This window comes from Orcinus orca, chromosome 6, assembly GCF_937001465.1.
Source record: "Orcinus orca chromosome 6, mOrcOrc1.1, whole genome shotgun sequence".
Taxonomy (NCBI): domain Eukaryota; kingdom Metazoa; phylum Chordata; class Mammalia; order Artiodactyla; family Delphinidae; genus Orcinus; species Orcinus orca.
The window spans coordinates 29,829,161-29,855,759 of record NC_064564.1 but is presented as its reverse complement, the minus strand read 5'-3'; the positions used below and the strand labels follow the sequence as shown (position 1 = coordinate 29,855,759).

The 26,599-nt window shown below is 43.8% G+C and overlaps 1 protein-coding gene across 2 annotated transcripts in view; it reads left to right on the top strand.

The window, feature by feature from the left end:
- The window catches only part of LOC125964844 (uncharacterized), a 165,336-nt gene that overhangs the window by 91,371 nt on the left and 47,366 nt on the right, over positions 1-26,599 (top strand). The window lies entirely within an intron of this gene.

Genomic DNA, 26,599 nt, shown 5'->3' with positions numbered 1-26,599 from the left:
TTTGGGCTGCTGTAAGATTATCCTGCAGGTTGGGTGGCTCCTAAACAACAGGAATTTTTTTTCTCACGGTTCCGGAGGCTGCAAGTTCAAGAATAGGGTGCCAGTATGGTCAGATGAGGGCCCTCTTCTGAATCACAGACTTCTCATTGTATCCTCACATGGCAGAAGAGCTTAGGGAGCTCTGTGGGGTCTCTTTTATAAGAGCACTAATACCATAATCATTTCCCAAAGGCCCCACCTACTAATACTATCAGCTACGGAAATGAAGATTTCAACGTATGAATTTGGAGGGGAACAGAAAGACTAGACCATAGCACTTACTATCCATACATGGACCATGCATGATCTGGCTTCTACCACCCTCTCCATTGTCTTCTTTTCCTACACTCCAGTGAGCATTTCTCTCTTTTTTTTTTTTTTTTTTTGCGGTACGCGGGCCTCTCACTGTTGTGGCCTCTCCCGTTGCGGAGCACAGGCTCCGGACGCGCAGGCTCAGTGTCCATGGGTCACGGGGCCTAGCCGCTGCGCAGCATGTGGGATCTTCCCGAACCGGGACACGAACCCGTGTCCCCTGCATCGGCAGGCGGACTCTCAACCACTGCGCCACCAGGGAAGCCCCAGTGAGCATTTCTTATACTGATTATGAATGGAACTCCTTTCTGGACTGATCCTTAACCATTCATTTTCTGGCAACCGTGAATTTATCTTCTCTTTTCCTCAAAACTTCACCCTTCCTTCATGTTACATATCCATTTCAATTGCCTTCTACAGGAAGCCCTACTGATATCACCCATATACTACTGTCCACAGCATGGATTAACGTCTTACCGTGTCTTCCTATAGCACTCTGTAATATCTTTTACGGTAACTATGGATTTTCTTATTTGAGTGTCACAGTACATTGAATTCTAGGTGGCACTCTAATGATCTTAGTAGCAGTAACACTGCTGCCTAGTTTAACCCATGACATACTTTAGGTGTTCAATAAATGTTTGTTGAATGAGTGAATGAATGAATGGTCAATTTGAAATCTTAATCATGTTACCTTTCCAAAATCTGTTAAAAGATACCACCGTTTTCCAGAAGATTAGGGATTGAGGACCTTAAACTTGATTTAACAGAGGAAATTTTTACTCATACATCATGCTTAAATACCTCAAAGTAAAACCATAAACCCAGGAATGTAAGGTTATCCATTTGGACTTTCAAGCCAATAATTGATATCTCCTGCCCCGACTGTATTAGATGGTTTCGATGCTCCACTCATATCTCCCCAGCACTCATCCTTCCACTATATGCTGATAGAATCATGCTGCCACCTGCAATTATCCACCTTAGGGCAGGCCAGAAGTGTACAGGAGTTAATGTATCTGGGTGTAGCTTTCAACCAAGGACAGAGGGGACTGGAAGATTAGTACTTCAAGTTTCTCACCGATTCTTGGGATAACTCTGAGACATGTTCTGTAGAGTTTCACAGAACTCCCCTGAAGTACTGGCAGCAGTTCCCTGCAGGAGTAATTTTTATTCGGTAATGCACCTCTGTTGGCTGCCTTCCATGCCTCCATTCTCAATTCCCACTCCACTTCTGAGTTTTCTGGAAGCACCTCCCAGATGAGCAGTTTGCACTCAAATTATTGCCTCAAGTTCTGCTTCTAGGGGAATTCAATTGATAGCCTCCTAACAACCCAGTGCTCCTTACACAGCCGTCACTGGTAGAAGTACCAAAGCACGGCACATTCCGTATCATTCCTCCTAAATCCTATTATTTTTAAACAGATAGGAAAGAGCATGACCTTGAAGAGAAAAAGAGTTTATATGAGGACGGCCAATGGATAAAGGGAAGGAGAGACAGTGCCATTTGTTTTCCATTAATGATGGTGTGAAATGTATGGGCAGATGGTCTAACAGGTGTGACTATAATTTGAGGAGCCTGCTCCCTTGGTTACAGACGACTGCTGTTGTTATTATTATGGAACCACAACCTCATGACTTTATTGTTTCACTTGATGTAATCTTCTCCTTTACCCTTAAATCTTTCTGCATCACTGAATTGCAGCCAATAGATTTATTTTCTCCCTATGGCTCTATCACAAAAAAAGACACATATGTGCGCGCGCACACACACACACACACAGAGTTTTGTGTATGCCAGTGCTAGAAAAGACAAGCTCATGGTGCATGTATGCAATGGATATTGTACATTACAGGTCTCTGTGAAATAGTCTTCTGCAGGTTCCTATCTTTATTTTATGAATAATTAACTTTCGTAAAGTTAATTTCCTGAAGATCTTGTTGAAGACTGAAGAAAGGAAGTAAATTGTAAAGAAAAAGACTTTGAAACTTGCCCTTTTTGCCCTCTCTTTGTGTCTTAATGAACAAAGGATAACTGAGCCTTTTTTGAAGCCTTTGCTTGAGTTGAAGACACAAAATGCAACCTGTACTCTTATCATAATATGTTCAGTTCATGAGTACACAAACTTATAAACCGTGAATTTCCCTAAAGTTATTATACCATTTAGAAGATGTTTGCTTGGACGTTTACTTAAAACCAAACTATTGAGGTCTATATGTCCAAATAATTTCCTTCTCTCTTGCTGTCTCCATTTCAGTTTCCTGAGTTTCTGGGAAGGCCTGGTTTCCCCAAAGGAACGATTTCTGGTAGAAGTCTGAAGGTCTGACCCAAGAAAAACAAATCCAGTACAGCCAATGAATTGAGGACAAGAAGGTTTCCAATCAGGTAGGAACATTTAATCTCATACATTACGATCACCTTAAGTAAGGTGTGCTGATAGCTGGATATGATTTAACTGCTTGGAAAAAGATGCATATATATTATATAACCTACCCCACAAGGAAGCTGTTCTCAATTCCCTTAGAGGTTGTGGTGCTTATCAGAGAGTGCCTTGGGGGAAAATGAATACAATAACAGTATGATGCTTTTTTTTTTTTAAATTTTTAGCTCATTGTTGCCAAGTACACTTGGTGATCTTGGTGCCTGTGGTTGAATCCCAGGAGGTTAGACATGTGGAACAGCACATTAACCCTCTTTAGTATTTTCTCCCAAGACAAATCATTTTTATAGGTTGTCTCCATGGTCTTCTAGTTGCTTATCAAAATTAAGCATCAAGTCTTCTAAGTGAGCAATAGCCCCAGTCAGTGTGAGGAAATCAGCTTGGTTCTTATTGGGGCACAGCTTCTTGGTCTTGGCACAAAGTGAGTTCACATAGGGAGTTAGAAGGAGGAGAATGGGGCATGCGAAAGGGAAGTTCTTTGTTCTCATTTACCTATGCATGTTGAAACTCCACTAACAGCTTTATTTTCATTAGCAATTTGTGATAAAAACTTAGGGTAAAGGGAATAATGAAGCTGTCCCATTATATGGCAGGACAAAAGATAGTAGTGACATCAAAATCAGGGCCTATCCATCTCGTTTGCAGTTATATACTGAGTGTTTAGCATAGCATTTGACCCCTCATCAGTATTCAATAAGAAGATGCGTGTTGAATGACTTAGGGATGAATTAATGAACGAAAAAATTTAATATGGTAGAAAATGTGTTTTATCCTTGTATTTTCGTGTGTTGACTTTTGTATTTCAAGACCCAGCACTGTAACTGACCCACGGAATATAAGCAATAAAATTGGTTGAAAGAATGAATGAGTCCCCGCTATTCTAAGAATAATTTTAAGACCAACACAGACCCCACATCTGCCAGAGGTATCCAGAGGTGAAAGCCTGGATCTCAGCTAGTGGTAGAGCTGACAGAATTTATCTAGTTTTCACAATTTACAGCCCATCCCATTACATTTAGGCATAGTACCTACATGAGCCATACAATTAAATGTTGACTGAAAAACAATGCACAACCTAGAAATTGAGAATTATGTTTTATGTGGAGGACATAGTGAGGACTGAAGTCAGGAGACAGCCTCTCAGATAGCTCTGAGGGACTGTTCTGAAGAGGTAAGGGAGGGCACAGGGTATTTAGAGGTTCTTGCAAAAAAAAAAAAACCAGGTAGTTGGAACATCAAAAGATTACTGTTAATTAAAGAAACTAGACATCTTAAGTTAATAAATGTAGCACTTTTCTATATATGGTGAGATGCAAGAATCTGGTCTCCTGGAAATCAGTCCCTTGATGTTCACTTTAATTATCTAGGGCCAGTATCCTGTTTTCTCCATCCTGAATCCCCTCAGGGTGCGGCTTTGGGTGTGGCTTCAGTGGCTGATGGCTTGATGGCTATAACATCCTGTGTTACTGATAAGGCTGGCTACCTTCTTTCTCCACATAAATGACTTGAATATGGATAGTAAATCTGTGGATTTGCAAAACGTAATTCTTGGAGCATTTTTATAAGGACAAAGTTAAGGCAATTTCAGAATCACTAGCGGGTAAAATTGCTATTTACACTTTTCCACTGGTAGGTAGTCATCTGCTGTTGCTGTCTTCAGTAATCTGCTGTTGCTGTATTCCCAAGGGATAACAAAAACCATTGAATTCAAGAAAGAAATGTAAAATCTAGCACAATGCAGCTTCCACAAAACCAAACACACAAACACACACCCAACTCTCGCAGATATGAAGTAGTAATCTAAAATAGAATCCTGGAACTAATTGCAAAACAAGAGCAAATGTACTCCTATTGGATCATTTTATTCTTTTATTAATGTTTGATACATATATGTATTTATTATTAAAATTCAAAGTTGCTATATGGGCCGCGCGCGAAGACATGGGGGAGAAGCTGGAGCTGAGGCTGGAGTCGCTCTTGGGGACCGAGCCCGCCGTCTGCCCGTGGCCGCTGCCGGTCTACGTAAGTGCCGCCCGTCCCCTCCTCCCGGAACCCCGCTCCTCTTCCCCAACGGCGCGCGCTGAGCCCACTGAGAAACGGAGCGACTCGAGTCGCCAGACCCTCTTTGGAGCCCCCCTTCCCGCCCCGCCGTGGTTCTGCGCGGCAGTTTCCAGCCCCCGCGCGCGGGGTGGGCAGAGGGGAGCCGGCGCCGGCCGGGGGGCACAGACTCGGCCGCGGGGACCCCGCGCTTCTGCGGGGCGCCCGAGCCGGTCTGCGGTTGGCTCTGCAGGGCTGGGGACCCCGGTCCCCCCGGGCCTGGAATGTCGGCGGGCTTGCCCTTCTGTACTTTAGGATCTGACATGTAGGTTTCTTTTTCCTGGTAGTTTATTCTTAGCGCTGTCAACGTGCTTAGTTTTGTTTGTTTGTTTGTTTTTTTCAGGTCACCCTTTCCTCCCTCTCTCCAGTTTTTTTGTGTTTCTGTTTTGTTTTGTTTTAGTTAGGCATTTTGTCCCTCTGATCTTGAGTGGGTGGGCTGGCAGGACACTTGGAGAGGAGGCGTTCTGTCCCCTGATCTTGAGTGGCCTTTGGAAAATGACAGGCCAGACGGAAATGTACACAGGCGTCGGGTGATTCCAGAAATGCAGGGTGTCGGGCTAGGTGGGCGCCCGGCCTCTCGTCCCCCGTGGCGGCGTGGTGCGCGTGTTCCTTGTGTCAGGGTTTACGCTTGGGCCCCGCAGCCCACCTTCCGAAGGGAAAGCGCAGCGGGCGCCTTGGGCCGGCGCCTTTGGGGCGCCCTTTCGTGCGCTCGGCTTGCGGGGGACCGGCCTCCAGGCGACCCGGCGGGGAGGCCCGCGCGACCCGGCCCTCGCGCGGGCTCCGTGTGTGTCAGTTTGTGGAAAGTGTGTCGCGGCCGGGGTCGGGGTCGGGACTCTGGGACCACCTGGGAGCCGATGTAGAGGGATGTGATTTCCATTTTCAAGGCGCATTCATCCTATGCAGGGAGACAGCCTAACATAAAATTTGCCTAACAAAAAATATATTAACAGGTGGAAAGACTATCTCCCAGTTGAACAGCGGATGCCTGGGACTCATTTCATTGCTTTCAAAGTTCCTTTAAAAAAGGTGAGCAAAAGTTAATACCGTATTCTTCCAGAAATCTGAATTCACCATATAGAGCCGTGGCTCTCAAGCCCGTCCTACTCCATTTTCCCTTTTTATAGCAAATACTTTTTAATACCTCTTTTACTACCCAGAAATGGGATTCATAGACAAATACAACCAACTTTTGTACTTAATTAAAAAACAAAAAAACAATGCAATGCCCTAACTATAAATAAAGAATAAAGTAATTTATAAGAAAGTAATATGTATCTCAGTATATAAATGTTTGGGGATGACTATACTAGAAATAAAGAAATAGTCAGTTACTTGTACCATGAATGCAATAAACTATGGACTTTGATTGGTAATGATGTGTCAGTGTTGGTTCATGAATTCTAACAAATGAAGCACACTGGTATGGCATGTTGATAATGGGGAAGGCTGTGTGGGATGAAGGAGAGAGGGTATAAGTGGGAACTGTGTACATTTTGCTCAGTTTTGCTGTGAATCTCAAAACTGCTCTAAAACGAGTCTACTAATTTAAAAAAAAGTATGTGTTGCTGACACTTGAATAACCAAAGAGATCAATGGAACAGGGTACATGTATAAGCCAAATACATGAAAGAATATTTAGCAGTGAAAGCCATCCTTCCTATATGTAGATATTCAAGAAGTATTTATTTCTGTGTCTATTTTCAGGCACTCTGCTTGGAGCTGGCAATACAGTGGTAGGCAAAATGGATGTGGTCCCTGCCTTCTGGGAGTTCAGAGTCAGGTTAGGAGACCAACATGAAATAAACAAACACAGAAATAACTATATAGAAGTGAGCTTATTTTCTTCCGTCTAATCTCTCTGGAAGAAAGGATTGTAATATCGCTTGTAAACTCCAGAGGAGGAAACTTTACTTTGAATCTCATATGTTAGCATCACAGGGTTTGAATAAATGGATAATGTAGTACAGGATTTTAAACATATGTTCTTCCTTATTTTATTCTTTCTGACAGAGTTTTGAAAAGAATCTTGCTCCAGAAGAACGTTTCTCCCCCTTGGATCTCTTAACAAAATCCAAGGACAGAATGAAGAACTTGGGCTGATTATTGACTTAACAAATACTCGCCGCTATTACAAGCCAGAGGTAAATGGAAGCCGTAATTGAAAATGACCTTCTTTCTGATACTGTAATAATTCATAGTAGTTCAGTAGTTATCATCTTATGCTAAGGTGAATCCTTCTCTCGTGGGTTCAAAAAGGGAAGCTAGTGGTTTCCTTAAATACACGTTTGTAATTGCTGTTTCAAAATGAGATTAAAGATATGAATTGAACTATAGTATTTGGCAGTAGGCTCTAGATATGCTTAAGAAATTCTATAAGCTTCCATGTTCTATATTTTGAAAATGAAGTAAACTTTTAGTAGTTACAGTAGTATCCTAAAAAGAAAGAAAGGTATGTCCATTATGTCTTTAGCACTTATTTTAAGCAGTTGCCTGAGCGTGTTTAAGCATCACTGTAAAAGACAATTGTTCTCTAAGTTTTATGCTTCCTTTTCCACATGCCTTCTGATATAGTACAGAAACCCATAGATTCTCTTGGCCCACGTAGGACATTCCAGTGCAAAAGAATTATCCTTCTTCTGACCTGTTCCATGGCCTTGGGAGACAGTAACACCTAATGTCTTTTAGTATTTATAGAGCAGTTTGCCATTTAGAAAGTTCTTTCATATCCATTGACTTAGTTAATCTTCACAGCAATCCTTTGCTCTTGAAGTGGAAGTAGTACTGCTATCTCCTACTGAGTGCTTACCCTGCACTAAGCTCAGAGGATAGACAACTACAATTACTAATTTTACAGACGATGAAACTGACTCTCGGAAAAGGAAGAATTGAAATTTCAGCTCTGTTATTCCTTTCTTTTATTGTGGTAAAATATAGAGAAATCATATTTATTTTAACCATTTATAAATATGCAGTTCAGTGGCATTAAGTACAGTTACAGTGTTGTGTAACCATCACCGCTGTCTATAACCAAAACTTTGTCATCATCCTCGACAAAAACTCTGTAACCATCAAACAGTAACAACCCCATTTTCCCTCCCACCAACCCTTGGTAACCTCTATTCTACTTTCTGTCTCTGTGAATTGGCCTATTCTAGGTACCTCGTGTAAGTGGAATCTGCAGTATTTGTCCTTCTGTGTCTGGCTTATTGCACTAGACATCATGTTTTCAAGGTTTATCCATGTGATAGCACGTAACGAAATGCCGTTTCTTTTTTGGCTTAGAAAATCGCATTGTGTGTATATAGACCATAGTTTGTTATTCAACGGTTGATTGACACTTGGTTGTTTTCCGCCTTGTAGGTATTGTGAATCATGCTGCTATGATCATTGGTGTACAGATATTTGTGCAAATCCCTGCTTTCAGTTCTGTTAGATGTGCAGCGTAGGTAGTAGCAGAGTTGTTGGATCATACGGTAGCTCTACACTTAACCTTTGAGAAAGTGCCAAACTGTTTTCTACAGTGTCGTCTTGTTTTTAAACAATTATCACAAATTTTAAGCATATACAAAAGTATAAAAATACTGTGAGTGTTCCCTGTATACCCATGAACTCATCCAGCTTTCTTATTTACCAACTGATGGCTGTCATGTTTTATCTGTACCCCCACCTGTTTCACCCCATTCCATATTATCTTGAAGCAGCTCCGAGACAGCATGTAATTACACCTGTACGTTTTTGGTACGTGCATTTAAAATATAGGACTTTTATTCCTTAATATCATTTTTTAATATTAAATACCCAGGGAGTGCTCAAATTTGCAGTTGTCTCCTAAACGTCATAAAAAATTGTTTATAAGAATTTTGAATTAGATCCCAATAAGGTCCACACTTTGCCGTGGATTGTTAGGTCTCTGAAGTCTTGTTTAATCTATAGGTTCTCCCTCCATGTCTCTCTCACTTTTTTTTTCCTCCTTGAATTTTGTTTTTAAAGAAACCAGGTAATTTGTCCCATCTAGATGTCGATGATTACATTCCATGTGTTGGTAACATAGTCTTCAGTCCTTTTATTTCCTGTAAATTGGTAGTTGATCCGAATGAAGCTTGCATGTTTTGTTTTGGCGAGACAGTTTCATAGGTGATGATGTGTTCTTCCATGGAGACATATATAATTGTGTCTTTCTGTGGTATTAGCAGTCACTGATGATTCATAGCTACATCCATTAATTCAGTTGAGGCTTCAAAGAATGGTGAATTCTGTTGTTCTTTTTTTCACTTATTAGCTGGGTATATTTGTACGAGGAGAAGATTCCCCTCATCAACTGTTTGGTTGCCCAGTTGTAGAGGCATGATTCTCTTCTTTTATTTAACAGTTTTCAGAATAATGAGTTGATTCACAAATATCCTCCAGTGGTGAGCAGTTTTGTAAAATTTTATTTATTCCTATCACCGTGGACTCCGTTACAGTTATTATTCTAACTGAGGCCCTGTCTTTGGCCAGTTGGAGCTTCTCGGTGACTCCTGAGTCCTTTTGACATGACATCAGTTGTTTCTAGACTTTTTCAGTGGTCAGAGCTAGGAAATATGTATGTTTGTTTTTAATATTTTTAAAATATGTCATAGGTTCCTGCTGCTGCTTTCCATTTAAATTCAGAACTAGAGAATTTTCACTTATCCTTTTCTGTCTTCTATTGATAGTCTACTTTCTCCCACCTCAAGAATACCAGTTCTCAACAATGCCTGAAATTGCCTCTATTTCCTAATTCGAATCCAAGTTCTTCTGACTCTATTCTACTACTCTCCTTAAATCACAGCCGCTTTATGGCCCTTGAAATGTAAGATAGAACATAAGTGTAGGTAGAACTGTTTATATCATTTTGAGTTACATGTGCATTCATTCACATAGATTTGCTTTTCCTTTTGCATGCCTGGTGACTGTCCGTTCTGCAGTTTTAATGAAAAATCAAGTGATAATTACTGGTTAAAGCAGCTTTGGAAAAAATGGCTCTCATCAGAATGACTGACATACAAAGTTTAATGTACTCTCCTGGTTTATAGTCTGCCTTCTCTAATTAATTTTTTATTCTTTCCCTACAAAGGAAATAATACATATTTTCATGGTTTTGCCTTATAGGACTTACCAGAAACTATTCCTTATTTAAAAAGTTGTACAATTGGGCATCAGGTGTCAGATGACGACGCTAGTTTTAAATTCCAGTGTGCTGTTAATGGGTTTCTGAAAGAACATAAAGATAACGGTGAGTTGCTTTTGTTTTTGTTTTTGTTTTTCCTTTACCTGAACTTTGGTATGCATTTTGAGTGGGCTTGGGGGTTTTTAACATTTTTAATAGTTCTGACATTAGTGTCAAGTTGTGTTTGGTAACATTAAGGTGGAAATGTCAGATGGTGCTAATAGAGTACGGTGTTTTTCCTGTTTATGGTCACAAACAATTTAGTTTAGTTTGGAAAGTGATATTTGTGAGAAATATGAACTGAGCTAGCTTACTTATCTCTTTTTTAAAAAGTTGAATGGAAAATACATAAAAACATAAAAATGTTCTTTTGTCCTATTTATTGGTTGAGAGGTGGAAGAAAAGGTTAAGACTCTCGGGTTCTTAGCGTACATAAAAGAGAAAACAAAAAGCAAAGGTTCCGAGTGAGACAGATCCCTAGAAGCAAAACAAAACAGAGTGGACCAGAAGAGCGGCTTCCTCATCATATATGTGTTGAAGATATTTTTGCCGCTTTTACACTTCGGTGCAAGTGAGGAAGAACACTACCACCTCTTATTCTTATCTTCAGACAGGAAGAACTTAAAAGGCTGGTGTTTTCTTGTTTCCGCTTTAAGATCTACTCTGTTGATAGTAGGTCTTAATAGCGTGTGAATTTTAAGGATCCACTTGCCTATTTCTAGCATCTAACTATCAGAAGGAACGTGGTGTTTGCCATGTTTCAAGACTGAGGAATCTTTTGTCTTTGGAACACCACTGACGCCCATGTGAAAGTGTTCATTTTGTCCTCTTTCTAAATTTAGCCTGAGGAGTGTGCACTTTATTAAATAAACGTAACAGACAGTAAATATTCCGTGCATATATAAAATGATGCACGTATATACATAAAACAGGGAGTAGGGGAGAAGGAATAGAGATGGAGGTGGGAAGATAGGGGATAGGAGGTGAGAGAGAGAGGGAGAGACGGGCATTTCAAGATAAATTTTCATTCTATAACCGGGTTGCTTAATGCAGGTACTAGCTCTTAAATATCTTAAGCCCTCTTCACAGATCTTCCGTGTACTTTAGCTTTAAAACTTGAGAGGCTTGGCCTGTCCCGTGATAACCAGGGTGTCTAGAAAGGAGGCAAATTATCTGATTTGTTTAAACTGTAGTCACAGAAATGTTCCCTCTTAAGATGTTAGGGCGCAGCTGCCGGCCTACTCACTTCCTCCAGGCTCCTTTGTGTGTGTTCTGTCTGTTCCGCGTGGGCTAGAAGATCCTTACAAGTGCATGAGAACACGTTTGTAAACCTTGATTGTTCACATGTTATACCAAGTGTAGTCCATTGCATATGCTGACTCCTCTGTGGGTCTTCTGCATGCAGTGGGCTAACTTCACCATGCTGTCTGCCATTGCAGTCTCAGGACCTTAGTTATGATCCATTGGTGACTCTCCTCTGCTGTAAGGCCCTCCCACAGGTACCAGGCTCACTGATAATGAGGAGGAGACTATACTATGCACTCCCTAGAATTGGTAGAGACTCAGAAAATAAATTGTTTCAGTAAACACCGAGAGCCTTATAGGTTTGTTGTTAGGGCACGGGGATACAGAGGTGAGTAGAAGTCTTTGTTCAGTAGCAACTTACAGTTATCTAGGAAGAGAAACATGTAGTGAGTATAAGTGGGTTAATTATGATAAAAGAATCAAGTGCAGCAGGAGCATAGAGGAGAAATTGAGGAAGGCCTGACTGAGGAGACAGCGTTTGAGCTGGGCTTGGGGGAAGAGGATTTTGCCGGAATGAGGAAAGGACAGCCCAGGTATTGGGGACAGGTACAGAAGGCACAGGGCTTGAACTTGTGCTCTGGAGGGGCAGCCTCTGGTGTGACTAGAGGGTAGTGTGAAAGGGCAAAGAAGTCATACATTGATTTTCAGCAAATATTTGTATAACACCTTCTAAATTGAAGGCACTGTTCTAGGAAGTAGGAAGAGAACAAAGTTCTTGCCCTTACGTACTTTCCATTGTAGTGGGGGAGAGAGATGAATAAATAAGTCAATATATGGAGTGTCAAGCGGTGGTAAATGCTTTGGAGAATAACAAAAGAAGATGAAGAGGTGAGGGAATGTGGTAGGTGATCAGGGAAGTCCCCTCTATTAAGATGTCGATTGAGCAGAGCCTTGAAGTGAGAAACAAGCCACTGGCTATCTGGGAGAGTGGAGATGGGGTGGGAGGGTGTGTTCTGGGAGAGCGGAGATGGGATGGGAGGGTGTGTTCTGAAGCAGAAGGAATAGTAGGTGCAAAGTCCCTGAGGCACGAGTGTGCTTGGCATGTTTGAGGAATAGTAAGGAAGGCAGTGTGGCTGGACAGGGGAAAGTGAGTGAGGGCAGGGCAGTAGAGAATGAGATCAGGGGAGGCTGGCAGGGCAAAGGAGGGAGGTGGATGATGTAGGTCCTTGGAAGTCATAGTTTGAACTTCTAATTCAGTTGGAGAGACAGACTGATACTTGTTTATAAAGAGTTCTCAATGCTATGCTAACAACCTGGGCTGTATTCTGTGCTAAGTGAAGATGTTCAAGCAACAGAGCAATCCAGCCAAGTTTATATTTTAGAAAGATAACAGCGTCACTATCCAAGACACGTTGTAGACTATGTATATAGTATGTGTATAGTGTGCTGCTCTTCTATAAACTACAGGATACCTGTTACGTACAAATACTTACATACAAGATACAAGTGTGAATGTAAGCACTTGGGAAATATCTGGAAGAACCACACAAGGAACTGGGAGAGTCGGACAACTTTCCATGTCCCGTATGATTGGAATTCTGAAGGGTACACACACGAACTAATGGACGTGTGCTCCCAGCCTCCGGCTAAGGAGGGAAATTGCAGGCATCAGAATGCTCTTTACCAATCAAGCGCGTTAATGCGCCTGCGTGCTGAGAGTCATGTCGAGACGCCCCGCGGTGGCGCATGCGCGGTAGAAGGAGGTCCGCGAGCTGCGTGGGCTTGTGCCTAGGCGCCTGTGGTTCGTGGCCTTGTGCTGGCACCGGGGACGCCGGGTTGGCGACTTTGGCAGTCCTGGCGTTGGGTGGGCGGTATCTTGGGGGTGACATGAGCCAGTTCGTCGGCCTCCCGGAAAGGTAATACGCCTTGGCCCCTGGGCGTTGCCGGTGGAGCTCAGAGCCCCTGGGCCTGGGCTTCGTCTCTTGTGCTGTCGCCTGTCACAGTGGCCCCCGCGCGCTGGCCCGTCCGCGCTGTGCTAGGGGGTACTGGTCGTCTCGCGGCTCAGTTCACAGTAGCTGAAAGGGACAGTGTGTGATGCTCTGGTTTCTCCCCATCGTTTTAAAAGGGAGGCTCTGGCCATTGCTCCTCGGGTAAAATGCAGGGGGACTGCTTTTTAAGATGGGACTGTCAGTGTTGGGGACCCTCCTTAATTACCAGGATGGAATCCCCTTCAGTTCCTCAAGCTGTGTTGTTTAGGCACAGAAAATGTGAGTAATAGTCACTGGAACTAAGTTTGAGTGAAAAAACGCACCGGTACCGCCGAATTTTCCATCGCAACGGTTGATCTGTGTTGTCTCTTGGAATTATAAAGGGCGTACAGTTGCTTCCTAACCGGTGTCCTTTGAGAGCTCTACCTCTGTACGTTCAAAGGATTAATTTTGAGGCTTTGCTCATACGTGTAGTAAACCCTTTAATTCCCTAAGACCTTCCTTTCCTCCATCTCATACCCCATTAAGCCCGCTTCAGTTTATCTCCTGAATTTCTTCTGAATCTGTCAACTCTTCCTCAACATCCTAATACTGAACTTGCCTGTCTGTTGCAATGAGGTCCTAACCAGTGTCCATATATCTTGTTTCCTTCCAATCCATTCTTCACACAAGAAACCTTAAAAGCAAGTTGGGACATTGCTCATAAACATGGCTCAGAAACATTGTTTTGAGAATAGAAAACAAACTGTTGGCCTTTAACACTCTGCGTGGTCTAGAATCCTGTCTGCTTCTCTGCTACGTGGACTCCAGCTTGGTGCCTCTCCAACTTTACTATGGGTATGCCTCTCTTGTGGATCTTGTTAAATGCAGGCTGTAATTCAGTAGTTCTGGGTGGGGCCTGGATTCTGTGCTTCTAACGAGCTCCTAGGTGACGGTGACCCTGAGAGCAAGGGTCCAGCTCCTGCCTTTCTCCCTTCTTTCTGGAAGAGCAGGACGTCTGCCCCCCCACCCCGGGAGGAGAAAACATCCGCAACGTGACTACTAGTAACCAGCTTCCCTCACAGGCAAGGGACCTTTACCACGGCTCCCTACCATTTTGTCTGAGGCGCAGCAAGCCAAAACACTGACACGCTGAGGTTTGCAGCAAAGAGGAGGTTTATTCACAAGGCAGCCAAGCGAGGAAGTGACGTGACAATAGGTCTCAAATCCGCCTCCCCAAAGGCAAGGGGCTTGGGGTATCTATGGGATAAAGAATAAAGAAGCAGGGCAGTATGAGGCATAGGGAGCATGAGGAAAGGTGATTGGAAAAAGGTGTGCTCATCATTGTTCTGAGTTGGCGTAACTAGGCTGCGGGGCTCAGCACATTCTCGGGCTGTAGTTTTCGGCCCTCTGATGGCAGGAAGTCAAAAGGCACTGGCCCAGGTGGAAGATCGGTTGTCCTCTCCAGTCTTAACCAACTCAGCCTAACTAGACACAGCTGATTCCAAGTTCCTGGACAATACCCGGGGCAAACATCTTATTGCTTATGCTACATGCTATTTGGAGGATGTGCAAGTGTTCAAGCTACCTTGAGGAGTGAAGACAGGATTTGACTAATCCTTACACGTGGTTTCACCTCCAGATGAGCAGAAGAGGCCTGTAGGCTGAATCTGGCTCCTGGCACCTGGAATTGGAGGCAGATGGTTTAAAAACAGGCTCTCCCACCCTCTGTGTTATCTTAGGTAGATAGACTATTGAACCTTCCTGTGCCTGTTTCTCCACCAGCAGCATGGGGACACTCAGAGTCCCTCTCTTGGGGGCTGTTATGGGGGTTCAGTGAGATATAGATGCATGCACAGGCACACGGGAGACACCCAGTGTGTGTTAGCTTCCTGCTTACTTTTATTAGGAGACCAGTATTGTTAGAAGATTTCTGGTTTGGACAACAAATTAGATAGGTGGTCATTACTATAGTTTATGCAACAGCAATTCACATTACCATTTGCAAAAAAGCAGTTGGTTGTCCAGTGGGGATTATAAACATCCATTTACCATGAGCTACTGAACAGATACTTTACACAGTAACTACTTCAAGTACTATTTAAGAGCAATTCTCTATGTTGTCTTAAGCAGTTGTTAACCCCCAATTTCGTGAATAGTACCAAGTAAGTCACTTGAACATCAGCTAGAGCAATCTATTTCACTTAGCAAGCCTAAAGCTATAGTTCAACAGTTTTATTTACTGTTCTATGACAAAAATTACTCTCAACAGCTATGCCCTGGATAAGTAATCAGCTAAAGCTAGTTTGACTGACCAAATCTGATTTACTGAGTTAATAAGCCAGTTGATTTAGAAAGGTCTAATGTATATTTCTCATCCATTCAGCATTAAACTGTTTCCCATGCCTAAAATGTCTTTTTTCCCATTCGTACCTATCCAAATTCCTACTTCTGTGCCGTAGGGCTTGGCTGAACTACAACTGCCTTTAGTGACACTTTTCTCACCTGCACAATTGGAGATAATTTTAGTCTCCTCAAGACTCCCACGGGGTTACCTCTGTTGTGACACTTGACGATTTGGTGGCATATTTTATTTTATTTTATTTTATTTTATTTTAAATAGCCTTCCATTACTCCGTGCACATCAAACAGTAAATGCTTTCTCCTAGTAAAGGTGCATAACAATTTTCTGAACTCTTCTGCTCTGGGCAAGATTCATAAATACACCAGGCAAACATAGTGAAAGAGGAGACAGTACTTGTGTTATATTCAGTTGGGTCTTGATACCTAAGTGTGACTCTTAACCAAGGATTATGCAGTAATTAAGGACACAGGTTAAAGTTGTTTAGAGTGTGTCCTAAAGTCTCACTGGCAGAATTTAAATCTCTACTCTGGAAATTGTAGACCTGAGACAGATTACTTCCCTAAACTTCATTTCCTACATCTGAGGAAGATAATAGTATCTACCTTGCAGTAGACTGAATAATACCATTGCCCCCAAATGTCCACCTTCTAATCCCCAGAACCTGTGAATGTCACCTTAAATGGCAGAAGGGACTTTGCCAATGGGATGAAAGTAAGGGTTTTGAGATGGGGAGATTCTTCTGGCCTACCTGGATGGACCCAGATGTAACCACTGGTGTTCTCGTAAGAGAGAGGCAGAGGGAGTTTTTACTCCAAAGAGAATGTGATGATGAAGTTGGGGTTGGATTGATGTGGCCAGAAGTCAAGGAATGCTGTCAAGGAAACAGATTCTCCCTTAGAGCCTCTAGAAGGTGGATGGACGGCCTTGTCAACTCCTGGTTCCAGCCCAGGGAAACTGGTTTTGGACCTCTGTCTTCCAGAACCATAAGAGAATGAGTGTGTTTTGTTTTACGCAAGCTCATTGGTAGTAATTTGTTACAGCAGCCATAGGGAACTAATGCGTACCTCATAGGAACTATTTCTCCAATTAAATTGTGTGACTGGAAACACACTTGGTGGCATGTCTGACACCCGGTAGGTATGCTACTGTGGGTAGTTCTTGGAAACTAAAGCCTTGGTTTTTGAGGAATCATCAAAACCAGTACAATGGTTGCCATGTTCCTCCTTGTTCATCCTGGTGACAAACCTGTAGAGAGAGCTCCATCCTTTCCCACAGGACACCCACCCCTAGTACTTACAGGGAAGAGGTTATGTCTCACTTCAGGCACCTTCCTCTTTTCCTTTCTACTTTTTTTTTTTCATTAATCTTCATCCAACTGGCCTTTCTAAGTTAAAAAAAAAAACAAGACAAAACCATTTCTCAATGGATTCAGATACTACCCCAAGTTAATAATCCAACCATGTTCTTGTTCTTCCGGGTCTCATCACCAGAAATTTCTGAGCTGAAATCCTCTCTAGTTTCTAGGATCAGTCACTTTCTAATTTCTCCCTTCTCAAGTTCAGAGTCTTGTCAGTTTAGTCCCTTCCCTAACCACAACATCTATTAAGGTGACACAGCAAAGTGATGAAAGTCTCGACGGTCTGGTTTTCATCCTGGGTTTCTGCCCGCTACTTACTATGTGGCATTAGACAAGCTATTCAACCCCTCTGGGCCTCAGTTTCCCCCAAAAAAGGTGAATATTATGAACATTACCTACCTATAGGTTTGCCATTATGAGGATTAAGTGAGTTAATATTTGCTAAGCACTTAGAAGATTACTTGTTATAGTCTAAGCACTACAGTTGTGCTTGTTAATAATAATAAATGCAATTCCAAGCGTATAACTTACTCAACTTTCTGTCATAACTTTGAAGTGTTGGTCTATCTGTTGGCCAGCGTTGCAGGTAAATGAGTCGAGGCATGGGCTGAGGCATTGCTACCAGTGAGTGGTGTGTTCCCAGAACTAGGAACAGCCGTGTGAAATAGGTAGCGGTTCTACGTGGAGACAGGGCAGACTGGAAAATAACAGCGCTGGGAAGGAGGTGTGGTGTCCATAGGTTTGGTGTCAGAGCTGCTGCCTGCTGAAGCACCGATGCCGGCCTAAGCCGTAAATGGGGGGGGGGGCTGGGGAAAACAGGGGCAGAATAGAAAGGGAAAACAGGGGAAGAACGGAGAAAGATAGCCTAGGGAGGAGGTGTGGTGTCCATAGCTTCGGGGTCAGAGGTGCTGCCTGCTGCAGCACCGATGATACCCGAAGCCGTAAATGGGGTGCTGGGGAAAAGGGGGGCAGAATGGAAAGGGACAACAGGCGCAGAACGGAAAACGATAGCCTGGGAAGGAGGTGTGGTGTCCATAGCTTCGGGGTCAGAGGTGCTGCCTGCTGCAGCACCGATGACACCCGAAGCCGTAAATGGGGTGCTGGGGAAATGGGGGGCAGAATGGAAAGGGACAACAGGGGCAGAACGGAAAACGATAGCCTGGGAAGGAGGTGTGGTGTCCATAGCTTCGGGGTCAGAGGTGCTGCCTGCTGCAGCACCGATGACACCCGAAGCCGTAAATGGGGTGCTGGGGAAAAGGGGGGCAGAATGGAAAGGGACAACAGGGGCAGAACGGAAAACGATAGCCTGGGAAGGAGGTGTGGTGTCCATAGCTTCGGGGTCAGAGGTGCTGCCTGCTGCAGCACCGATGACACCCGAAGCCGTAAATGGGGTGCTGGGGAAAAGGGGGGCAGAATGGAAAGGGACAACAGGGGCAGAACGGAAAACGATAGCCTGGGAAGGAGGTGTGGTGTCCATAGCTTCGGGGTCAGAGGTGCTGCCTGCTGCAGCACCGATGACACCCGAAGCCGTAAATGGGGTGCTGGGGAAAAGGGGGGCAGAATGGAAAGGGACAACAGGGGCAGAACGGAAAACGATAGCCTGGGAAGGAGGTGTGGTGTCCATAGCTTCGGGGTCAGAGGTGCTGCCTGCTGCAGCACCGATGACACCCGAAGCCGTAAATGGGGTGCTGGGGAAAAGGGGGGCAGAATGGAAAGGGACAACAGGGGCAGAACGGAAAACGATAGCCTGGGAAGGAGGTGTGGTGTCCATAGCTTCGGGGTCAGAGGTGCTGCCTGCTGCAGCACCGATGACACCCGAAGCCGTAAATGGGGTGCTGGGGAAAAGGGGGGCAGAATGGAAAGGGACAACAGGGGCAGAACGGAAAACGATAGCCTGGGAAGGAGGTGTGGTGTCCATAGCTTCGGGGTCAGAGGTGCTGCCTGCTGCAGCACCGATGACACCCGAAGCCGTAAATGGGGTGCTGGGGAAAAGGGGAGCAGAATGGAAAGGGACAACAGGGGCAGAACGGAAAACGATAGCCTGGGAAGGAGGTGTGGTGTCCATAGCTTCGGGGTCAGAGGTGCTGCCTGCTGCAGCACCGATGACACCCGAAGCCGTAAATGGGGTGCTGGGGAAAAGGGGGGCAGAATGGAAAGGGACAACAGGGGCAGAACGGAAAACGATAGCCTGGGAAGGAGGTGTGGTGTCCATAGCTTTGGGGTGAGATGGGCTGCCTGCCTGATCTGAGAAAAGCGAGTGAAAGTGGGAGAGCTTCTCCCTAGCTGCTAACTCTTCTCAAGGTCTAGCACGCTCTGAACACTGGCCGGCTCAGCCTGGGTGTTGACATTGCATTGTACGTGTCACAGAGCAAGGGCGGGTCAGGGGGTGGTATGGGGGCCCCACACAAGCCCAGGCCCTGGAGAAACCCGGCCCGAGGGCAAAGAGCCCGACCCCTTCTGGGCTTTCTAGCGGCTGGGACTTGTCGCTGTGGGTGGCAGGTGTTTGGCACCGGATGGGTCACCATGCGGAGACTGTTGGGGACTGTGGAAGTCTTCTCCTCCAGAGCTCACCCTGCCTGGGCACCGGCTCTGCAGACCCCTCAGCCCTGGCTATGTATCGGCCAGCCCTTCCCCGCAACGGGGCCCAGAGGCCAGAGCATGCCCAGAGCTGAGTGGAGGAGGCACCCAGAGTTTGCCAGGCTGTGGCCCGCCACCTCCGTGGACCTCCCCAGCTTGTCCGCGAGCCCTGGAGACAGGAGCGCCTTCTCCAGGGCTGCTGAGCTACCAGCATCACCATGAGCCAGGCGGTGAAGGTTTCTGAGCAGGGGATGCAGAGCCCTGACGCGACTGGATGCTGCACCCCACGATGTCCCTTCCTGGCAGGTAGGTTCTTTCTTCATTTGTTTTTCGAAATTTGGTAAAAGAACACTTAAACCTTCGACTGTTCTTCAGGGTATACAGATGGTAGTGGCTTAGCCGGGATTCGAAGCAAGCCTGTGTGATTCCAGAGCTCGTGCTCTGGACTCTGGTGCCTCCTTATCATATATGCTTCATGTGTTACTTTTAGCCCTAAGTGCCATACCTGTAATGAACACATACACTGCCCTGTAGGAGGTGTTCTTTTGTTCAACGCGTGAATTGGTCATCCACCACACTGGGTTCTAATCTCAGAAGCTAGGTCAGGGACCACCAGTTGTCAGCATAGCACCATCCCACATTTCTAATTGAGGCTTGCAGCCTAGATTTGTCCCTTTGGTCTAGTTTGAAGGATCCAGGTATGTAAAGCTTATATTCTAGATAAATCAGGGGCTCTCCTGAAAGGAATTCATCAATGAATTATTCTGTATGGATTAGAAGCCAGTTTCTCTGGCCTTCCTGGAGTATATCCAGTAAGGCATCTCATTCATGTCTAGAAAGCAAATATATCATTTATTGCAACTTCAGCATGGAGCGATGTATTGGTTTAAAATAAAGTACGATCAACACGATTTGGTCATTGTGAGTATGCCGGCTGGGTCCACTCTTTACTACACATATGTAACTCTAGAGCTTCTTACGCCCCATAGAGGAGACATACTCTTGTGTGTCTAGGACAAGGGAAACGTGTGTTGTTATTCAGGAGCTGGAAGCTACAGCATGACAGGAAAGAACTGAAAAATCCTGGTCTTGGTCTACACATCACTTTACCTTGTTCGAATCTTGTTTCTTTGGCTTGCTTCATTGGAGTGTTTTCTCTCTCCTGGGACTGACATTGTGTGTTATATATCAGGCATGTAACATGTAGAAGTTTCAGAACCAGTGAAACTTTGTATATTTTTGTTTAAAATCTATTTAAAATCACACTGGGCATAATTCATATATTCCAAAAGTAGTTTGACCCTCTGCTCATGAGATTCTTTTTATGGTATGTCAAAGCAAATTTGGACTTCCATCCCCAATAAACTTTGAGGTTGGAGGACACAAAAGCTTTTGCTCAGACCTAAATTCTGTCTGAAGAAAAAGGGTAACTATTATAAGCCCTTTCTAACCTCTCCAGGAGCAGAAATGATTTACAGCTATGGCATTGAACGATAATTTCTTGATCTCATTTGAGAAGAGCTCAGTGAGAAACCGTGTCTTGATTTTTGTTTGTTGGTTCCCTGTTTTCTTGTCTTGCTTACCAACAATCCACTGTAATCCATGAGTGAGTATGGCAGCAGGCTGAGTGTTCCCTGGAGCTCATTAAGTGAACGTTTTTTCCTAAAATGACTTTTGTCTCCTTGTTTTCAGCCCCTCTTCTTTCCTCTGTCCTTTACTATAACCAGGGCTCAGCAAAAGCTGCCTGGCTTTGTGCAGACCCTACTTAGGGTAGTCTTTTCTTCATTATTTTATTCATGGCCCCTCCATTTCATTGTTTGCCTTCTCGAAATGTGTTGAAATCTTTCTGTGGTTGATGACTTCCACAATGTCTTGGCTTTTATTGGTTGATTAATTTTGGTATTTCTGCAGTTTTATTTAAACATGGTTTCAGGAGGACCAGAAAGTAAATATATTTCCTAGTCTGCCATCTTGAGCTGAAAATCCCCGTGGATTTTAGCATCCAATGTTCCCATGGGCAAAAAACCCAACCTTGGCATTAATAGATGTACACTCAAGATTTCAGCTTTTCTTGAGCAATCACTAAGGATTTAATATGCGGTCACTTGTAATGGGAAAATAATAACTATCTCATGGCGTTGATTTGAGGATTAACTTAGATAATGGACAAGAAAATGCTTTGTAAGGTTTTAAAATCTATAAAAAATGTTTTTTGTTATTATTTGATTTGTTGCTATTTCACCTTTAGCTGACAGTTGTTTGTGACCTTGCTTATGTGAGAAAATGCCTTCTGGTTTATTGTTTTGAAAGCCAGATGATATTTTTCAATAGCTCAGTGGAAATGGCATCATTTGTGAAGTTGAAGGGTGAAGGCATAAATGTTTCTTGACATTTGAATCAACTATTGGTCTTCTGGGGCTTGTCCTTATTCTCCTGCAGTCTCTAATCAACATGGCATCCAGAGAGATCCTGTTAAAACATAAGTCAGATCATGTCACTCAAGTCTCTTCAATGGCTTCTTCACAGGAAAAGCAAAGTCCTCAAAGTGCCTCCACAGCCCTAGAAATCTGGGCCTCTGTTTCCTCTCTGACTGTTTCCTTCTCCTCTCCACTTTGCTCCCTCTGTTTTCCACACACTGACATCCTTTCTGCTCCTTGGATACTCCAAGCCCACTCTTGCCTCATTGCCTTTCCATCTGACTGTTCCCTCTGCTTGTACTATTCACTTCCCAGATATGCACCTTGCTCCCTCTCACAACCTTAGGTTCCCTCGTAAATTTTATCTTCCCCAGAAAGCCCTCAGCGATCACTTAGTTTCCGATCGCAGCCTCCTCCTACCAGCTAACAATCTCCATCCCCCTTCCCTGCTTGCTGTTTTTCTCCAGCACTTACCTGATATACTAGTTATTCTACCCATTTGTTCACTTTTTATTTACGTATTTACACTTACGATTTTATATTTGCTTCTTTACTTTTGTCTCTCCCCTCAGCTCGAGAGAGGCTATATTCATCTGTGTTAATCACTGCTGTGTTTCCTGAACATGCCTAGAAAACATCCTGAAGAAGGGTGCCTGAAATTTGGTAAGGGATCCATCAATTTTCTTGGCTGAATGAAGAAATATGTTCATAAATTACTGAACAAATCTCTGGGGTTTCTGAATTAAAGACTAATGGGAAGAGGAAGGCAAATGGTTGGGACAGGGTACTGCAAGAAGTAGTATTTGGAGTACTCTGATAGCTATCCTAATAGATAACATTTTGTTCATTTAAATAGTTTGAACGAGAGAGCCGGGAACTAGGGACACACAGCATCGAGGTTTTATAATGCATTCCGTAGAGTTCTTTTCAAGTGTGTTCAAATATCATTGAAAATATATGCATGCATATAAACCTCTGTTACTTGATTTAGTGCTTTACAAGAGCCCCTCAAGGAAGGGGTAGTAGCAACTCTCAGTATCCTTCCTTTACGATGAGCTTACTTTATTCAAAATTACATCATAATTTATTTGTAACTGTGAAACTAGACTTAGTTATTTAGTAGACCCCCCCCAGAAACCTATGACGTTAATAACACCAACAAAAATGTGTTCAGTTTCCAGTGACACACACACTACAGACTCAATTATGTGTCATCCATTTTAATGAAGGGAAGAAGTGATTTAACAGACACAGAGCAAACAGAATATGAAGTTTTGTCCTCCATTAATATTAGTAATGGATAAAGTGGGCTCCAACGCCTTCAAGGTAGCTTGAGACCCATCATCTCTGTGTCATGGGCAGGGGGATGCTCGGCCAGGATGTCTTTCTCTGTCACTGAGAAAAATTTCCATAATATATGATGATACTTACTGAAACAGATATGGGGCATTTGGGTAATTAGGAATCCGTTAGCATATTTTTCCGGAAGCCTTGACTACAAAACGAAGATAGTAGATTTGGGCACTTCCAGCTATGCAGAAGTTGTTTGGGTATTCATCTTTATGCCGAATGAAGTAAGCTTATTTCATCTCTGCAGCTTCCCATATACCATTTTCCCACCTCTGTTTTGTGTTTGGAAAGACTTTTAGAAATGAAAAGTCAAGTTAAAAAGTGAGTGACGGGCTTCCCTGGTGGCTCAGTGGTTGAGAGTCCGCCTGCCGATGCAGGGGACACGGGTTCGTGCCCCGGTCCGGGAAGATCCCACATGTCGCGGAGCGGCTAGGCCCGTGAGCCATGGCCGCTGAGCCTGCGCGTCCGGAGCCTGTGCTCCGCAACGGGAGAGGCCACAGCAGTGAGAGGCCCGTGTACCGCAAAAAAAAGAAAAGAAAGTGAGTGACAACTTAAATGATATATGGACTATTTTGCTGACTTACAAGAGCATGCAGAATTAAATATGACCCAGTTGAAATGTTAATTTTATTTTAATGTGTATATTGGGGTGGAGTCTTAAGGGTGCCAGAAAACAAGCATTCACCCGTCCTGTTTGGAACTGCAGCACACAGGCACCTTCAGTTACCAGTTCTGTTCGTTCCACAGAATCGTCTTGGGAAAACATAACTGTTTTTTATGTACCTGGTATATATCTTAATTAGTTTGAAGAATTTCCCAAATACCTGTTAATATGTAGTTCTCCAATTCCAATCTTGCCACGTCCTGTACCAGTGACACAGCACATAGGAGTTTTATTTCTCTTTCTTTCTCTGGGTTGCTGAGAACCCAACGAAAGAACAATGGAATGGCATCAAAGAGATCAGGGTTCTTGACTCAGATTTGCCATAAAATAATAGTGTCCTCTTGGGAAAATTATAGTTATTCTAGGCCCCTTTCCTTTTCTTTACTTTGACAGAGCTGCACTAGATGACCCCAAGTAACACTGCGCTCTTTGCAGTAGTAGCTTAGACGTTATTGGTTTTCTGAAACAAATGAAGACAGTGACACAGGAAACTGTGCAACATCTCTGTGACTATGTTTTCTTAGAGTTGCCTCCATTTTACAGATGATAAGATGGCTGAGCACAGAAGTAGGTGTTTTGACCAGAGGTTCCAGAGTAGATGGAACTGAACCACAAGTTTCCTTCATTCCTGAAGCTCACTTAGCCAAAACATAGGCTTCTGAATATTAAGCTGTAAAGCATATTATCAGTATGCTTTAAAAGAAGCGGTTCTTCTAGGATTTCTAATTACTAGCAGGCGGTTTTGAAATTCTTAGAAGATCATCTAATTTTGTGAGATTTACAGCTCTATTTTCCTGTCAAGCAAGTTGTATTAGTGCCAGACAATCACCTGAGCTTCTGGATGCTTCTCTGAACCTCTTGACTTTTTCTTCTTGCTATCTGAAATTCATGCCAGATAAGCCTTTTTGTAGAGAGCATGTACAGACTTGTCTATTTTCATATAAGAAAGCGATGCAGTGAGCCAGGTCGGGGGTTAAGCCCTCATTCTCAGAGTGGTGTTGAGCTCCTGGTGAAATATTATCATCATTTCCTCAGAATAGAAAAGCAGTTATCTCAAGTTTTTAATGCCATTAACTATTTATACATTTATGTATAATACATATATTTATTGTACCTACGAGGTGTGCTCTCTTTGGGAAGTACAAAGCTATTTGAGACGTAAGTTGTTCGTTTGTTTGTTTTCCCACAAATACTGTGACCCTTTGAGCAGGAAGGTCTATGTTTTACTAACATCTAGAACAAGCAGCTAACACGGTGTCTAAGATGTAGTCAATAAATATGAAATAGGTAAATGAACACATTTCTAAGGAAGGGCCAGGACATGAACAAATAGAAAATTTTTCATTTTCAGTCACAAAGCCACAACAGACATAAAAATGATACAGACAACAAAGTGCTACGGTCATTCAAAGAAGGCATAGAGTTGATACAACAAGGATCTCCTCTATGGCACAGGGAACTGTACTCAATATTTTGTAATAACTTATAAGGGAAAAGAATCTGAAAACGGAATCACTGTGCTGTACACCTGAAACGGACACGACATTGAAAATCAACTATATTTCAATTAAAAACCAAACAAACAGACAACAGCAACAACAAAAAACCAGAGAGGTCATAGAAGTTCTTATGAGATTCCAGAAGAGAAGAGAAGCCAAATGAGGACGGGAGAGGAGGCTTTTGAATCAGTTCAGAGGAGAAGTCACAGAGGAACTAGTCTTTGATCTGAACTTGAGATTAAGCTTAAGATGAATTAATCTGAATTAATTAAGATTGCAACACAGGGATATTACAGATGAAAGTAATCACATAAACTTACTCTACTGAAACTTGCAGAGGTTATGAGTGTTGTTCAAGATCCCAAAGCAAGTGCATTGTGGAATCAGAATTTTAAGTGAGGCCTAATGAACTAAAAACAAAGAAACACAGAAAGAAGCCCTTCCTGTGACACCACGTTGCCTTTGAAGTCGTTTTTTTTTGGCGGGTTGGCAGAAACTGGTTCCAGTGTTTCTTGCAGGAATGACTGGCCACAGGACTGGGCGTCGTAGCTTCCTGCCAGGCGGCCGAAGGTCGCAGGCAGGTGGGTCACTGGGACACACGCGGAGGGGCTCCTGCCCGGCTCCCTGGCCGCTCAGTGCCCCTGCCCCAGAGCGGGGGTGGGGGCCCCAAAGCAGCCTTGTCTGAGTCCCCTGCCACTAGAGAGAGTATTGGCCCAACACTTGTAGAAAACGGGGACCTTGCTGGCAGTTCAGTGGAGGGACACAAATAAATCTTTGCCGACTTTCTGCTGAAGCTCACGAGGGTTCACTCCTAAGCCTCTTACAAGGTCAGCTGCCGAGGCTGCGAGAGATGAGTCGGGGCTCGCCCTCCACCACGGAGAGATCGCTGGTTAAAGCGCTCACGAGGGAGTGAACCGCGTGTCCGCACCGACACGCACGGGCAGACCTCGTCGATGCCTTCTGTTCGGGGTATGAAGCCCTCTCCTGCCTCTTCCAGGCTCTCTAGAAAGCATGTGCAGAGCCTCCCACCCCACCCTCGGACTCCGCGGGCCACAGCTGGAGGGACCAGCCAAGGAACCGT